We start from the raw sequence: 4588 nt of genomic DNA, 5'->3' as shown, positions 1-4588 counted from the left end.
GACTGTCTCTGAACTATTCTGAAGCTAATAATAGTTACACCTCATTTTCTCCCTTCTGTAGCTCTTCCACTTTCTCTTTTGCTCTCTGAGCTTCTGTGTCCAGACTTGCTCTTTCCCTCCCTTCTTTCTTCCCCTTCTATCTCCTCCACTATCGTTCCATACTTACTGAAGGGAAAATGAGTATAGGAACAAAACAAAAAACAAGTAATCCTGGCTGTGAGAATAAACAAATCATCTTTTCTGTCAAAGAGCAGTTTAGACAGCTGCCATTTTGGACTGCATGACTTGGCAGCCCCTATGTTTTTGAAAGTTGTAAGAATGTCTGTGGAAATTATAAGAAGTTTATAAAAAAGAAATATTGAAAGAAAATTTATTAAATGATACAGGCCAGGACAGAGCAGGGAAACTGAAATATTGAAACAGCAGTTTGCAACCATCTAAAAAACTCTGTCTTCCCTAAACCAAGGACACTTAAGAGTCAATGATTTGCATTTTGCCTCCCTAAACAGAGGGTAAATAGCTTATGCCAAAGTACTCAGGAAGACTGATGGGGGAAATCCAAATAGTGTAATTTGTTATCCACACCCAAGGACAAATGAAGTTAGAAAATAAGCCTTATTTTGGTTAGTTCCTTTCTACTAAAATAATTATGTTATATTAATTGTGTATTTAATAAAAAGACCATCTTTTAATCACAGGAACTGAAGTTTGCTGGCCTATGTTCCTGTCTAATACACTTTAATATATAAACTTTTGGTAAAATCAAGTTTGACAACCTTCTTAGAGTTTGAATTTTAAGAAAAGTGTTGTTTTACCTAGAGTTGGCTGTAGGTGATTCCAATAGGCCCTGGAATGCCTCAAGATCTTCCTACAATGGAAACTAGGGACCAATTTCTTAAGAACTATGTACTGGGTATCTCTTCTAGTTTAATCTCTCTCAGGTTAGAAGGCCTCCTGACCCAAGGCCCTCCTCTTGAGTTTCCGGTTTATCACCATCGACCAGAAGACTACGTTTGTTCTAATCAAGATTTGAAAGGGAAGCAAGTTGGAACCCTCCTGGGAAGGACCTTACCTGTCTTGCTTATCACAGAGACTGCTGTTTGGACTGCAGATCGAGGTTGGACCCATCACACACAGGTTAAGGGCGGACACACCTCAACTTGAACAGCCATACCAGGACATATCCCCTTGAAAGTGATGCTAAAAACTGTGAGCTGTCTTAATAACCATCATGTACTGGACTCTATTTGCTTAAGGAATCTTGCAAATTGCAGGGGCTTATAATGTGGGCTGGAGAAATGTATACAATCTGGATCATGCTTACCCAGTTAAGTTATTGGTTATAGGTAACTTGAATGAGTTGTATATTTCAGCCTTCAGGTCAAAAGATTGGCTAAGACTAGATTTAGGAGTAGATTTCACAGGACAAGATCCCCTAGGCCAGTGGTCGGCAAACTCATTAGTCAACAGAGCCAAATATCAACAGTACAACGATTGAAATTTCTTTTGAGAGTCAAATTTTTTTAACTTAAACTTCTTCTAGCACCACTTCTTCAAAATAGACTCGCCCAGGCCGTGGTATTTTGTGAAAGAGCCACACTCAAGGGACCAAAGAGCTGCATGTGGCTTGCGAGCTGCAGTTTGCAGACCACGGCCCTAGGCCACTGACACCACCATGTAAATAGAAGTAGAATATAAGGGAATGAATGCTTGGGTGGAATGGATTAAATATTCTGTACACTCCCTGAATAAAAGCGGATGTTATGCTTTCGTGGCTGGAAGGCTAGAGGCCCAAGTGGTCCCATTCCCATTCGGTTGGACCTCAGACAGTAAGGGGATGGAATGTGTGCTTGCCTTGTACCCAGAGGAAACCACCTGAGGAAACGCTTCCTGTAAGACTCTCGCCCTGTTGTTCCCATCTTACAGAGGTAAAGAGCTAGGACCCCCCAAAAACAATCCGGCCCGTCCTCCGACGTAAACTATACCTCTTGCCTCTCAAGGAGGGGAACAGTGCTCGGAGTTTATGAGAAATGTATCCGGATACGTAAATGGCCTAGTATCCTCAGAAGCCCATTGTGCTGCACTGTTGGTACCCCATGCTGATGTCTGGAGGTGTCATGGGGGACCCTGACTTGTGGCCTTGGCCAGCAAATGGAGTGGACCTTGCACTTTATACAATTGGCTATCCTTTTCACGTTGGCATATCGTAAATCTTTTTCAATGGACAGACAGATTAGGAAGAGGAAAGAGAGTCTAAGGGTTTCTTATGATCCCCATATACACACTGACTGTTTGCTAACCAATCAGATTGCTGCAGGGCTTGAGTCTGTCCTGTGTTGGTGGCCCACTGTGAACAAAAACGTGGTGGATTAGTTATATTTTCTAGAACCAGCAAAGGCTCGTTAACTACACTCGAGACGCAGTTAAAGGGATAGTGAACAGCTAGGTGCCAGCAGCAGGGTGCCCTGGGAGAACAGGCAGAAGAAGGAGGAAGATGTGTAATGTTGGGGCCAGTGCTGTACATTCATCCCTGACAACACAGCACATCGACCGTCACTGAGGCCCCACAGGCATCAGCAGCTTCACGAGTGAGCTGGAGCCTGGGACCAAGGGTCCTTTCTCTGATGCACTAGAGCAATGGTGTCCGCTTCACCCCTTTGATTAGGAGTTACAGTGATGGGATGTCACATCATCCCATGTCTTATCCAAGGGTTAATTGAAACCACATTGACCAAACAGCAAATTAGTCTCCTCCTAGACACTGCAGAGCATGAAAGTCAATGAATGTCAGCCGAGTTTGAAGAAAAGAGTTTAAATAAAGAAAAGGGGGGAATTGTGAGTAAACAAATCATCTTTTCTGTCCAAGAACAGTTTAGGCAGCTGCCATTTTGGACTGCATGACTTGGCAGCCGCCATGTTGGCCACATGGCTTACAGCTCCCCTGGGGGCCACCATCTTGAAACAGCAAAGGCCAACCCTTTCCTTTCAATTAGCCAATCGCGAAAGACTGTGCGCCTAAGCTCCAATCAAGAGCAAGGGACAGGTCACGTGCGTCAGAGATTATAAAGCCGAGCAGCCCGCCTGCTTGGTGTGCACATGCTTCCAGACCATGTGTGTGCACCCTTCTATGTAGAAGTAAAGATGTTTGCCTTGCTGCCTGGCTCCCGAGTATGTTTTGTATTCTACCAGAACCCCTGACTTGGGGGGCTTGCCTTATTTCTAACACTGGCTATTCTAACCTATTCCAATTAATATACCTACTGGTTTATTAAAAGCAACAAAATTACTAAATAAGCTTCTCAAGAAAACTGTCCATTTTAAGGACTATAGGAAACTAAAACAGGATTTAGAAAAAGGAAACAAACAAAAGCAAATGGGATTGCTCCAAGGGTATTTCCCCTTCTCACTGATCATTTGGGAGAAGTTCAAATTACCATAAAAAGGGAAACCACTGAAGCCCCAGTATATATTGGGGCTACTTTATTTGTTCTTAACCACACCCAACTAATTGTCTTCTCCTTCAGAGTAAAGCTTCTTCTGTATAAATGACAGGAATATTTAACTAATGTCTGTTTTTTAATCAAAACCTGTTTCCTTCCAACTAGAAATCAGTGATGCCCACATATGCTTTTTCCAGAAGAATATGTATTTAGAATTAAATGAACCAGATACTGAACCAAAGGGGGAAATGATGATTTTAAGGAATCTCCTAAGAGGAAACTAATCTTGAGACTGACTGTTTGCTAACCATCTTTTCTTCATTCTTAACTTCCTTGAGAGCCTGAGAGACAGCTTAACAGGGTACCCACCCTACTCATAATGGCCCAAAACACTCTAGACTTGCAGAGATGCCTCTAACTCTGGGATTGCTACATGTGTCTCTCTGTAGATGGGGAAGCAATCCACAGTGCCTTGAGAGTCTCTTTTTGGGGTACATACTCACCAACTGGGAGAATTTTTACCTTGAGTCCCTCAAGAAAAGGCTAATCTTTTTGTAACACAGCCTGATCCCAATAGAAAGAGAGCAATGGAGAAGGTTGGCTAGTTAATGACAATATTAATTTTAACATTTTCTTGCAACTAGGACCAGTTTTACTATTCCCAAGAAAAATGGACAGAGGTGCCATTTATCTAAGAGTGTTATGGTTCTCAGAGGCGAACCTGTGCTCTCTGCAAACTAGAAAAATGTGCCCAAATGGCAAGAAACATTCCAAAAATTGGGTAAATGGATTTGTCAGTCCCTTGTTGAGATATTGAAGTACTGTCCTTGTTTAATATATGCAATCTTTACAGGGCTAAAGATATAGTTCCAGAACATCTAAAGCCCACCAAATCCTTTTACCTTCCCCAAACCTCCCTTGTTCATCTCAAGAGGCTTATAGATAATTGGCTTTATGGAACCAAAGTCCCAGGACCTTTGAAATGCAAATATTTGGTCTTCACCAAGAACTCTTGTCTGGGCCATTTTTAAAAAATACAAATTTCTGGAAGGTGATTCTTATCAAAAGGGGGGAAAAAAGAACCTAAGCAAGTAACTTTAATTATTTCAACTATTTCTTTATAAATTAGTGAATATTTTTCCTTTCCT

Source organism: Eptesicus fuscus, chromosome 18 (genome assembly GCF_027574615.1).
Source record: "Eptesicus fuscus isolate TK198812 chromosome 18, DD_ASM_mEF_20220401, whole genome shotgun sequence".
In the NCBI taxonomy this organism is placed as follows: Eukaryota; Metazoa; Chordata; class Mammalia; order Chiroptera; family Vespertilionidae; genus Eptesicus; species Eptesicus fuscus.
This window is presented reverse-complemented; position numbering follows the sequence as displayed.